Below are 13,457 nucleotides of genomic sequence, written 5' to 3'. Positions count from 1 at the left end.
GTAATTGAGACTATCTTTTGGGTAGAATAAATATGATTTTTTTTTTTCTTGCTTATTGCCACGGATAGGCTTATTGACTATGGGCAGATACCTACCTCTGGTAGGTATCAAAACAAGCAAAGAATACCAGAAATTCACTGCACCCTCATCTGTGAGAGTGTGAAAGTGGGTTACTCAGCTGTAAGGATCAATTTGTGAGCTGATATGAGGAAGCATTAGCGTGCAAAAATAAATTGACTTCCTAGGTATTAACTAGCAAGAAAGAGGTGGCTGGAGAAACACCTTATTACATAAGGCTAATGGCTGATTAGTCATTACCAATGCCGTTATGAAAATCAAAGTTAAATGAAGTCATATCTTTTCCTTTCACATCATTATATGAAGGGAGGCTACAGGGTCTGGCACCCGGAAAAACCAGTATTTGTTATCTTTGGTACAGCTATAATATACTACTGTGTTTTGCCCAGCAACATGTTGCATTAGTGTACTTCCATGAACTGTTTGCTCTCTATTCCATGGATAAGCACCCATGACTTTTTTGAGAGTAATATAATAACATCAACCATCACAAAGTAGAACAGTTATTGCTTTCAAAGGCTCAATTTTGAGATGTGCTGAATGTTAAATAGTCAGTAGGGGGATGTAGGAGTTCTGGATAGCAGTAGGCTTCATCCTGAATTTTTATCACAGTAGTAAAATGCTACTTCATCAATAGCAATTTTTGGATTTTCAGGTGAAGTTTTGTACTCGATGTAATTATATATAAACTTATAGTGTACTCTACGGCATTTCTTCTGAAAGCTCAGCTGGGCTTTTTGCCTGACTAGTTTCACATTAGTTTTAAGCAATAACTATTTCAGAGATTCATCCCACATATGGTCCAAATTCTGGGAAATATTCACTCCTTTAACTTATCATTCTTTATTTTCATGGAAAGCATCTGAAGATCATTGTTGCAAACAGGACTTTAACAGCAACGCTAACTGCATGTGGTACGGGGAAGGCAGTTTTTAACCTCAACCTGAAGCTTAGAGGAAAACAGGGAAGTTAATTCAAATATCTAAAGAAGTCTGTTCAAAGTCTCTACTTGCAGATGCTGACTCGGGGGTTTGTTTTCAATTAAGATGTGGTGTTCTGTTCTCCTTGCTTGAAGGTACTTGTTTATACCAGCTCTGAAGATGTCTGCACCAAACCTGGGAACCATCAATCCCAAACCCCGAAGTGATGCTTACTCCTATTGTTTTACCTAAAAAGACAAATTCATTGTCTGGAATTTACCGAGGATTCTTAGTCTCAGATGCAAAAGCCACTGGAAGAGATTAATGGCACCTCCTGCTTTCTAGACATGTATATTCCAGGAGAGACAGTGTATATAGAAATATTTACAGTGTTTAACTTCTGTAAAAAAACCCTTTTTTTCTACGAAAAATGATTAAGCCAGAAACGTGTCATGATTTTGGTAGTATTAACAACCTGTGGTGGAGACAACTGGCTTTTAAAAATGATGGTACAGCTGACTACAAGAGAAAAAAGTTCATCTCTAGAACACAAATAATGTAGATAAATAATTACAGTCCAGACTTCCAACTACAGTGTAGTTGTAATTGGATGTTTATTACCTCTCCTACAGATCACAAATACTTATTGTATAACATGGCTTGACTTCTTTTCCAGTATTAGGTTCTTTGTTTCAATATTAACCCTGTGCTGTCTTCAGGTTTCATATCCTTCCTCTAGCTTTCTACCAGTATTACCAAATTTCTTCTTTTGCGACTTTTCAGTTTTACATTATACGTGGAAAAAAATCCAAGGGTTCTTAATATGCATATTAAATGCATACATCACTTATATTGTCTTAGAGATATAAATCATAGTCTTGATGAGATGTATCTAATGTGAATAAGTAAAAGTCGTCCTTAACTGCTCACGCATCTACATCCAATCTTGTATAAAGTAGAATGGAAAAGTTACACATGAAGCAAAGGAAAATGGTGGAAAAATCTGGGTTATGACACATGCATATAAAATATAGATTTGGCCTTGACTAAAGGCCTCAAATAATTCCTGACTTCTGTGAGGCATTGCTTAGGCTAGGCTATTTTACTAAATAACTTTGAAGATTTTATGTTCCAATTTATCTGTTGATAGATGCTTGTAGTGCTTATGTCAAGGGACATGAGATTCTTCCAGAGCTGTCTCCTTCCTAATGTTCCATCTAACAGAAGCCTTTAAAAGCAAAGGCTTTAAACAGTTTTTTTCTTTAATTTAGAGGTTTTATTCTTCTCAAAGTATTTCATTAATATGTTGTATTTCTCTCTCAGAAATCCACAGGAAAAATCCTTTTGAGTTCAATGAGAGTTGACTTGGAATTTTGCTTTGTTTAGGCACCCTTGGGTACATTTTAGTTGCACATTTTCAAATCCTAGACAGTTTTGAAAACTTATGTCCATGTGTAGTGTAGATGATAGAATAACAATTTCCTTTATTCTTTCTGTCTTAAGCTAACAGCATAGTTAGTTTTTAGGCTTCCTTATTGTTCTAAGCTTTTGCCATGGAGTAAGCAACTTAGACCATTTCAAGTAATTTCAGAAGTAGATGTTCTGCCACACTTGAAAGGATAACTGGCTCAGAAAATAAAGCACCAATATTAAGCATTTTGTGCTCTTGTTCTCTGCAAAGAATACCAAGTATTAGCCTTTTGTGTTTAATGCAAGCTCTCTATTGCTTCATCCTTTTCTCAAAACTCTAGAATGATACGGGCAAAGTCTGTTTCTTTATCTTGGCTTTGTAGATGCAACATATAGAATCAGCATTAGTCTGAAGCTCTGCATGAAAAATTCCTTTACTAAATTAGAAATGTTTTGTAATGGTGGGTACAGTACTTCTAATGTTCCATACTTCCACAAAAAAGCTTTAGGGATACAGATACTGACACCCTTTGGTATTGGTATAGATATTCTATGAGGTATGGCATAGAGGACCACCTTCTTTAGATACATTGCTAGTCAATACTGATCTCATGCTCAGCTTTAAAGTGATCAACAGTAAATCAGTTACCTCCACCACTACTCACACTTCAGTGTTGTCATCACCCTGTTTTTCTCATCTGTCTGACACCAATTTCTTCAGGCCCTCAACGGTGTTTAACAAGTCAATAATTAAGATACCTGGATAAACCTGAGTAGCCTATGGCTCCTACTGAATCAAAGTAATGTAGTTCTTTCTGCACTTAAATTTTTACAGTGAAGGAGAAAAAAACCTCAATGAGAACATCATAATGAGGAGAAACAGTATCAAATATCCAGCAAGAATCCTTTCATGAATGGCAACATAAGAGGAATGGGGGGGTACATTACACCACCGTGCCAATATTAAAAGGCCTAGACGTTATGAAATCAAGAGTGGAGTTTTCCCTGGCAGTGTTTCTTCAGAAGGAAGACTGAATGGGGGTTGCTTTCGTTCCTCATTTATTTAACATCCTTGCAGTGTCACGCTAGTTAGCTTTTGGTCTAGGTGACAGATGAGACATTGCTCAGTAGGGAGGTGAAACTTCTCAGGTTTTGTAATTGGTGCAACCCTTTAATCTTTGTTCCTTCTAGTGACTATTTTCTGGTAAATCGTTCCAAGTGATTAATATTTACTCTTTGATCTTGGCATTGCTCCAGATCTCAAGGAATGTTGATTCCATTGCTTTTGCTCATCCTCTGTTATCTCCCTTCAGTCTTCACCATCTGTTTATATGACTGACACTTAAAACCTCATGAGAACAATGAAACCAATCCATTCAGGTAAGGAGCTGAGGGGCAAGTATGTGTTTATGAATGTGAATTTGTGTTCTCTTGAGTAGACTCCTTTTATTTCTTGTGTGCCTGGTTCTTTGCTCAACTTGTCCACAACCCTCGAGAATGACAGCCCCAGTAATGACCCGTCCACTGCAGGTTTTGGGGGACCTAGACCGAGGAAGTCACTGTTTTATTCTTTTTTGCTCCTAGCCTTTTGCTCTGGGATCACACCAATTAACAATTAAGATGAAGAGGTACTAACGCTAGAGTTCAGTTATTTTTGCTCTACTTTTCCACTCAAATACTTGTTCTTATCTCCTCCCTAGGTTGCCACTGTTGTTGGGGAAAAAAAGTGACAGTAGAAGAAATCAATCACGTTTTCTTCTCTTCCCTTCAAATAATACGCATCAAATATAAGTCACAAATAGGTTTGCTCTACACTCCTTTTATTTAAGCATTGCAATGCAGATTATGTCAAATATGTCTCAGAAGAAATATGAAGCTTCCTATGTACTGAGTGTTTTTTCCTTACATTATAAAATATCTCACTTTTTTTAAAAGAAAAATTTGCATGCAGAAGGGATTTTGAAAAATGTCCTTTCCTGAGGTAATACGTTTCATACTTATATTTTTATTGCATTTAGAATGGTATAACTTTGGTTTTGGAGTAAATCTACTCTGACTTCATCAAACATACTTGACTTCAGAAAAACATGGTATTTAAAAAAACACCCCTGTATAATATTATTTTTAACTTTCTCTGAAGAGTCTGCTATGGTACCATGAAAGCATTTTAAAATGCTCTTAATTTTACTTGCTTTTTGAATTACTTTTGAAAAACTGAAGATAACTTATTTTGATTGCCGGAATGTTTTCTGTTTGTCTAGCATGTGCTCTGCTTTCCTGCTGTGACTGAGCTACTGACCTTTATGAGGGTTTTAGTAAAATTCTACTGCGACTTAAGTTTTGGGAAACATAAAACATGTAAGGGAGTCCATAACTTTACAAATTAGTATGTATATTTTTAATAGGTAGATCCAAACTTTGAGACTCCATCTAGTAACCAGACTGCAGCTGAGCCTGTCCAATCAAAAAAAACCCCCAGTACGACAGTACTGAACAAGTTTGAGTACTTGTTTACTACACACCACAAAGGCCAACTTCGGATGTATGTAATGCAATCTCAAAAAGATAAAGATGCTTCCTGACACAGAAATGTAGTTTTGCCTACACGAACTGTCTTGCTGCTTGAAAAAACAATCACACAAACATGAAAAAAAGGCAATCAAAGTCCAAATGTTTAACACAACAATTCAAATGTGTGATAGACTAGATTAGTCCAGGTATTTATCTCTGAAGAACTACTAAAAACCAAGGTTCTTGGTAGCAACTGACTTTTTCTTTCATGATTGCATGGAATTCACAGATTATCTCTCCTCCCATCCCTCCCATCACTGTTTTTGACAAGCACAAAGTGCTAAGGAGATGCATCCTATCTATGCATTGTTCAGCATTGTGCAGGAGATGCTGCATTGTTCAGCTCCGACAGATGCTGTGCCAGTGTGTAGGGCAATAGCTGTCAGTAACAACAGCAGCAAAAAAAGTTTGACCAGTCATGGATCAGCTGCGAATGAAACAAGTGTTTTGCTCAACTTCATTACATATTCCTTCAACTGCCTTTACATTGCAGTATAGACACATTTATTAGGGTGGGTTTTTGTTTTTTAAATGTTTAATATTTACTTTCTGGATGCTGAAAACAATTCCTGGTTCTGTTAGGTAGAATATAATTCCCATACAACTTCCCCCAAAGTCTTTTCCTTTTTCCTTCCTTCTCAGAATTTCACTTCTGTTTATCTTTGGCAATTCAGCTGTTATGATTCTACAACAGTCACAACTCCCCGTACAATGATCCTTTGCAACTGCTTCATAGCCTAGTTTGCTAGTACAGTTTACAAATAACTCTGAAACTGTGTAAGAAGTTGGCATTTTTTTCTTTGGCGGGAGAGAATGAACTGATGGAACATTTCAGAAGCCTTGTAATAATCTCTACAGCAGACAGATTTACTACTAATATTTCCTTTAATTTTGTGTACTTATTTTGGAGGGTTGTTTTAGTTTATTAGTGAATTGTAAAGGCAGCCATGCTAATTAACCTTTTACATACATCTATGCATATAATCTAGGGTTTATAGATTTAAAAAGCTGCCTGCTCTTGACTTCTACCCTTGATGGTTTTTTATATCATAATCTTTCCACTCCTAACTATAAATTGTCACCCTGAACTGTTTTCCATCTTGTGTTTAAAAAAAAAAAAAAAAGGAAAATGCCTGCTTGCAGACAAAACACCTTTGTTTTGATTTCAGTGACATGTTTTGTTCTGCTCCCTAAATAGCTGTTCTTGAGGTTTGTCTATTGTTTAATGAAAAATGAAAGGCATCTTCCACTGTGCTCGGAAAAAAAATCAAGCACAGTAATGACAGATGAGGTTCCTGCCTTTCCAAAAACACTACATGCCACCTTACAGGCAGCATCATGGCAGAAGGCCACCAGGAATAAAAGAAATATGGCAGACATTAATTCCTTGCCTTTCTACAGGTTGTTTCTGACTTGCATTTTGTGACTGTCATAAAAATATGTTGATCTAGTTCTAAAACATGTTTTAACTGGGATTGTATGCCATGGATATGATCTGCACAAGGATGTCACAAGATGTCTACTCTTCATTGTAGATTTACCCATGACCTTTGGTAGCATCTCCATTAACTTTTTTCCCCTGAAAAAATGTTTCCTTAAGGAATGCTAGGCTACTAACTTGCTTTCCCCAATTTTCCAACTACTATCTACTCTTCATGTTTTCTTTTTCCTGCCACTTCTTTGCTTCAGCAGACTTTCCTAAAGGCAGAGCTTAAGTAAAACAAACTATGATGCTGGATGAGGTCTGCACATCCTTAAGTTGACGTACTGCTCTGTGGTGCCTCTTCCCCTTTGCTCAGAGACGCATGGACCACTCGGCCGCCTTTAGGCTGACAAGAGGAGCCACATGCTGTGGGCCTTTAGCCGATGGGCACCTCGCTCCCTGTTGCCCCCTTACTCCTTATTCCCTGCTGCTGAGGGGAAAGGAGGTTGAACGGGTGCTTGTCTTCCCTTCGTGGCCCCGCGCCAGCGGTGCCTCACGCCTCAAGGAAGCCTGGGGCCTTGGCTCAGCTCCAACAGCCCAGGGGTGCGGGCCCGCGGCCGGGAACCGGGTCGGGCCAGCCGCTGCTGGGCGTGACGCTATAGCCAGCGATGGCGTCACCGAGGGCCACTCTGCGACTTCGTGACTGCGCCTTTCCCAACGTCTGCAGCGCCCGTCGCCTCCCGCCACAGCTCCGCGGAGTGGGGGCGCGCGTGGCCGCTGCCCGCCAACGGCCGCACCTCGCGCGCGGCTGCAGCGGCGCCCCCTGTCGAGCGCCGCGAGGCGCGCCCCTTCTGCCGCCGTCTCCCTCTTCCCGGCCGGCCGGCCGCGGCGGCGGGAGGCAGGGGGAGCCCGGGAGCGGCGGCGGCCCGGCCCGGCCCGGCGGGCAGCGGGCCCGGCAGGCCAGGCGGGCGGGGTCCCCCCCTCCCCGCCCGCCCGTGCTGACGTCAGGAAACTTTCTCCGTGGCGGAGGCGGGTGCGGGCCGGAGCGGGGGCCGTGTGGCGGCGCGGGGCGGTAGCGAGGCGGCCTCCATCACCTCACCAGGTACGCGGCGCTCTTCTCTGAGGGGACGCAGTTTGCGCGCGCGGCACTGCTCCTGAGGCGGCGGTGCGGGCTCCTCACCGTCCCTCCCGGGGACGAGGGCAGCCGGGGACGGGCGCAGCCGCTCCTCTACCGCGGCTTCCGCGGTGCTGTTGGCGAGCGGTAGCGGGCGGGGAAGGAGGTCTGGGCGCCTGTTGATCGCCGCGCTGGCAGCGCTGTCCCTTGGCTGGAAACTTCGCAGCCGGCGGGGGAGCCGGCGAGGCGGCCGGGCCGGGCCGGGCGGGGGCGACGTGAGTAACGGGGCTTGTTCCCGGAGGCGAGCGGAGCGGGGCTGGCGGCGCGTCGGCCGAGCCTTGTCCGTTCCGCAGAGCTCGCCTGCGGGAAGCGGCAGCGGCCGTGGTCGCTGGTGGGGCCGTACCTGCCCGCCGCCTCGGAGTCGGGGCTCCTTAGGCTGGCGGCGGGAAACTTGCCATGGGCGCAGCTTGCCGCCGCTTTTTTCTCTAACTTCAAAACCGCATGATTTAGGGATTTTAGGCATGCGATATGCCGCGGTTTAGGCTTTTTTGCATTTCAAGTAGTGGAAAATAATCTTTCATTCTGTTCTGGGTTTTTGTTTTTTTTTTTCCTTAGTAAGTACAGTACAGCCATTATCTGAGGCGAGGTTTTGTTTCCTTCGGGCGGGCTTAGCCGTGGCAGCTCGGCGGTGTTGGAGGCGAGCCGGGCGCGCCGCTGAGGCCGAGGCTCGTATAGTTGTTGCGCAGGGGAGGATCTGCCGACTCGTAGGCAAAACCGCACCGCCACGTTTAGATGAACTCCGTGGAGCACCCGGGTGTTGGGTGGGTGGAGTGCTGGAGTAGTTCGTCCGATCATCATGTCAATAGAAAACCGACATCTGAGCAAGGACTGGCAGCCGCTGGCTTGAGGTCAGGCGACGGAGATTCAGGGAGAAATTCTCAGTTTAGGGGGATCTGAAAGTTGTGTGATAGTTCTCTGGAGGAATATGGAAAACTGTGTTGCTCATTTAATTTAATCATCATTGCCACTTATTGAAAGGTACCGAGAGTTAATCAAAGGCTCGTAAAGGTTAATTGTATTCTTCGTACAAAGGAATGTGCTCCCTTCCAAAGAACTAGATTTCTGGGGTCTTAAGGCCGGTCCTCTGAAACTTAAGGCAGTCGTTACATTTCTAACTTAAATACCATGCAACTCTCATTTTTTAACTTTTCAGTTCCTACAGTTACATTGAAGTTGCAAGTTTTTAAAAAGTCATCTTTATGTAGACATAACTAGAAAGGTGTTAAAAAAACCCTAATAATCTGGAAAGCAAGCCATACATGAAGGTGATTATCAAGGTGCTTTGAATGTGTGTAGATACCTGTAGAATGGCTTAACAATAGATTTGGTCTACTCAGTATAAATATAAATCAGCATCTGTTTTTACGTTTTATGTGAATAGCTGTGAACGTGTCCTTTCAGAAATACTTTTATTTTTTCTGTGATTTTCTTCCCCTGCATGTTAGACTAACTTAAAACTTTAGTTGTAACTTTCAATTCTTGTACTGGTAAGCAACACTTCAGAGATACAAACCTCTGCCACTTATGATAATAAAACTAAGACAAAAGTATTCACCTGGGGAGGGATCTTTTTGAAGGTCAAGCTTCTATTTTTACGGCAATTTCAAAGTTGACAGAAAAGTTTGCCTCATAACTATAGATTTGCTTGATCGATTTGTTGTGTAGTAGTATGTCAGGGACAACCTCTGATATTTTGAGATTATCCACCTCCACTCAGACAACTGAACAACAGTGGGGGAAAAAAGGGCAATAATTTCATGATTATTAGCCTTATTCATTTTATTTTTAAGTGTATAGACATGTTAGTGATTATAGGCCTCCTTAAAGGCATGTATTTATGTGAGGAGGTTGAATAGAGTGAGTGATTTATGGATTAAAAACCTAGGAATTATGGCACGGTGTTGAAGGATGCAAGGGAGTGGTTCGGTTTGTGCTTTTAACAGAGCAACAGTGGCAGGGATATCAGTGAAAAGAGACTGGAAATACGCAGAAGCAAGTATAAATCAGGTTGCCTTAGATAAGGATGACAGTCTTAAATGTGATCCAGCTAGCATTGGGCGTGTCTTGCAAGTGATGAGTACAAAAATTAAAATGATTTTGATACCAGGAAAAAAAGGAGAAAATTCTAGATTGCAACAGTGAACTACACTATTGTGTTCTGTGTAAAGCACTTTAAATCACGTGGGACAATACAAAACTGGAGGAGGACAAAAAGGGAGGAAGCTGTAGTTAACAGGAGTGGACAATGAGAGTGGTCATCACGCAAACTAACAGTTGATACTGCCTCCTTAGGCTTTGGTGACGACTTTGTAATCTTGCTGAGGTCTTTTTAGAGTTCAAAGAGTGTGCATCTACTGCTCTGCAAAATACTCACCTGATGCAACGTTTCAGAATTTCCTTTACAAACTCATTAAAATAATTTGTTAGTCTTGCCTGCAGATATGGTTACAATACATCTCATGCGTCAGTAGCAGTGTGCCTGCATGGGCGTGTGTTCATACGACATTGGTAGATATTACTGGATGCTCTAAAAGGTATGTTCAAAAGGCTTGTGTGAAGAACTTGAGAGATCAAATACAATAAACTGTTGTTTGTATTATGATTGTAGAATTAGTAGTTTTTCTCTTGAGATAATCCCTCAATAGCATGTTGCCTGAGTGTGTCATAAGAAAATAATTAGAACTACTACGTGAAATAATTAAAGGCCAACTTCAGCTTGAACTGGGGGACTAACATAGCTAGTAGGAAGAGAACAAAAATATGAACTGCCTTATCCTTGAATTGTTGACCTATCTAATAGGACTTGTGGCAAGATTCTACTTCTGTCGTTTTTTTGAAGAGGAGTAGAGCACTGGGAGCTGAAGAGTCCACCAGGTTCACTTCACAAAATCGCTGCTCCCTTAGAATTTTCAGTCATTGTCAATGGTGAAATGCATGCCAGAGATTGAGGCTGTGTTTCAAGTAGACTGACTGTAGAGACAAAAAAAAAAAAAAAAATCCTGAGTTAATGACTTAATACAGTTGTTACATAAGAACAAGGTAATTAGGCACAAATAAGCATTTTCCTCATTCCTTTTTTTGCCCTTACTATAATCTGATTTTTGAAGGGTTAAGCACCTCGGGAGAATCAGGTTGTATCCCAGAGGAGGACAACATAGTGCCTCTGCATAGCTACCTAACAATATTCTCTTCAGTTCTTTTCCCCTCAGCGTGTAACTTATCATCTAGAAGTATTTGTTGATATCGTTGTTCCCAATGGAAGTCAGCTCCTTCCTAGTATCTCCTGAATCCTGAGGTCAGAACCCCATCTTTTATCATGCAGTTAATCTCACTACTCCACTGTCACTGCTCTGCTGAAGATGCCATATGACTTAAATGCTACATCAAACTGTTTTGTGGATTTGCTGTGGTGGAATAGCCACTATTAGCATTTAATATGTAATCGTAATCTGCTTTTTACACTTGTGTCCTGTGGTAATGGTGGGTAGGGGCAGGAGGAAGAACATATTACATTTGTTCAATTACTTGTTATTTTGTGTTCTTTCTGCAAAGAATCTGTGACCTAACAGGAATGACAGAATGCAGTTATTAGCATTACAGTGAGTTATTGGCCACCCTTTTAGGCTTAGATATGCAAACGTAGACCTTGTCTGGGCCATTTCATTTGCTTATGGGCACTGAAAGAACTGTGCAAATGGCCAGTAGTAGATCTTATGTCTCAAACCTGCTTTTGACCTAGGCTGCAGCTCTACCCCATTTAATAAGCAGAAGGTCATCTGAAATGCCTCATCTTGGACTGCAGTTTCAAAACATGTTTGTTGCGCTAAGATGAGCATCAAGAGAAGGAAGTGATGTTACCACATAGATTTTAATCCAGGATTTCAGTAGAGAATTCATCCAGCTGGAAACTCAATAATGAATTCCCAGGAAAGAATTTACACTTTCGTTCCTCCTCCCCTCTGCCAGTTTAAGCAGATGTTCTAATCAGCAAGCTGAGAGGGTGCTGTGGATTAAAATATCATTTCCTTAGGTTGAAATGACTGACTTTATTGGGGTGTAATTACACATTAGACAAAGAAAGAGAGAAAGTAGAATTTTGTATCTTAATGAAAAACATTTCTGTAGAAGGTAAGACTTGAGTTTCCAAGAGCCATGTAAGTAGTAAGGTTTCACTGGAGCAAGAAGCAGAACTCGGGCTTTCTAATGCCTATGGTTTCACACAGGCTACTTGATAATGTGGCAAAGAAGTACCAGAAAGCCCTGTAGGTTAAGATACTGGATTTCTTTAACTTCTGCAAAATTCTTTTCTATGTTGAAGTGGGGGCATTGAGAAATTCTGTTTATTCTTTTAATTTCCAACCTACTCAGCTTATGAGTGTATACTGTATATTCTACTCACTTTGTTACTACTGCATCTATTTTACATCTAACTCTGAGCTTGCATGTTTAGATTTTATTCTGACAATTGTGCTGGGTTTTCTCTATTTTCTATCTTGCTTGCAGTTGTAAAGATTCAGAAACATCTGTGCAGCCAAATGGTTTTCAGTTTATTCTGTCAACGACACCTGATGAACAGCATTGCCTTGCATGAGTTTGCACAAGTGTAACTTGGTAAGCAGTTCTTTCAATAATGTACTATTTGGAGGAGAGACTGCAGCTGGTTCAATCTTACTTTTTTTAGCTCTATGGAACTAAGAAGTTGTTGCTAAAATTTGTGTTCATTTGTCACCAGAAAGTAGAACCATAATCTATGGAAATTCTTTAGAAGTCCTGGTTATTCCTGTGCTGTAGTGAGATGCTGACCTGTGCAAGTAAATTGTACTTTTACTTTGAAAAATGTATGACTTCTAAGGCAAATCTTTTGGCGTTCAAAAGTGTCTGATGGCTGTTTCCAGCATGCTGTATTGCTTTAGTGGAGCAGGGTATGTGGGTGCTCCAGCACTTCGGAATAGATATGGATAGAGGAGCCTGATCTCCAGGATGCTTCGATTGTCTCATAATCCCTACATAACATGAAAACTTTAAAACTGCATTCAAATTCCTACTTATTATTTCCAGATAAAATGAAACCATTTTTTGAGGACTGCTGGATTCTCTGAAACTATTCAAGATCTATTAATGTGATTTTTTTTTTTTCTCTGCTCTCCATCCCTCTAGTTTTAATGGGGGCAGTCTTGGACAAAAGGCAAAATGCAGTGGTAACACGGTGTGCAAAACAGAATCCTGACTACTACCTGCTGTGACATGTAATAGTTTGTTCTATTTTCATTTTTGTCCTTTTAAATGCAGATGTTAGATCTTAATTTCCTTCTAGGCAGGATGGGCCATTAGGAACTTTAACACTGTGCTTAAACTTTGCAAGGGATCTAGGACACTCAAAATCTAGTGCAGCCATTAAAGTGTTTTCAGAGTTCTCAGCAATCTATGCAAAATTCAACTTCGATTCTACTAGACAAAACGCTGGGATAAGGCTGCTGCTGCAGTGGGGAAAGGTGGCTGGAAGGGAGGTGGCTGCCTATTCTCACCTCAGTCTTGCACCTCTCCTTGTGGCAGAGAGACCCCAGGAGAGCTGGTTTCTTCACAGCTGTAGTCTGTGCCATCTGGGCTTTGGCAAGGAGCTATTTTGCTAGTGCTGGCAATCTTTATCTGCTGCTCTGTGTAACTGTTGTTTTCCTATGCATAGAGGTACTCCTAATATTAATCAATATGTTTTCCTTTTGTCGGATTGAGACTTTTTGTTTGTTTGTTTGTACATCTTTTAAAGAAGATAACTCTGGAAACAACAGCATTTTTTTCTTAATCTGTTGTGAAATCTTCTGGAAAGTATAACAGAAGTGAGGTAATGAGCCTAGATAACGGACTGTGTTCCTAGTGAAAAATT

Source organism: Phaethon aethereus, assembly GCF_964289735.1.
Source record: "Phaethon aethereus genome assembly, chromosome: 6".
Lineage (NCBI taxonomy): Eukaryota > Metazoa > Chordata > Aves > Phaethontiformes > Phaethontidae > Phaethon > Phaethon aethereus.
Note: the sequence above shows the minus strand (reverse complement) of the source record.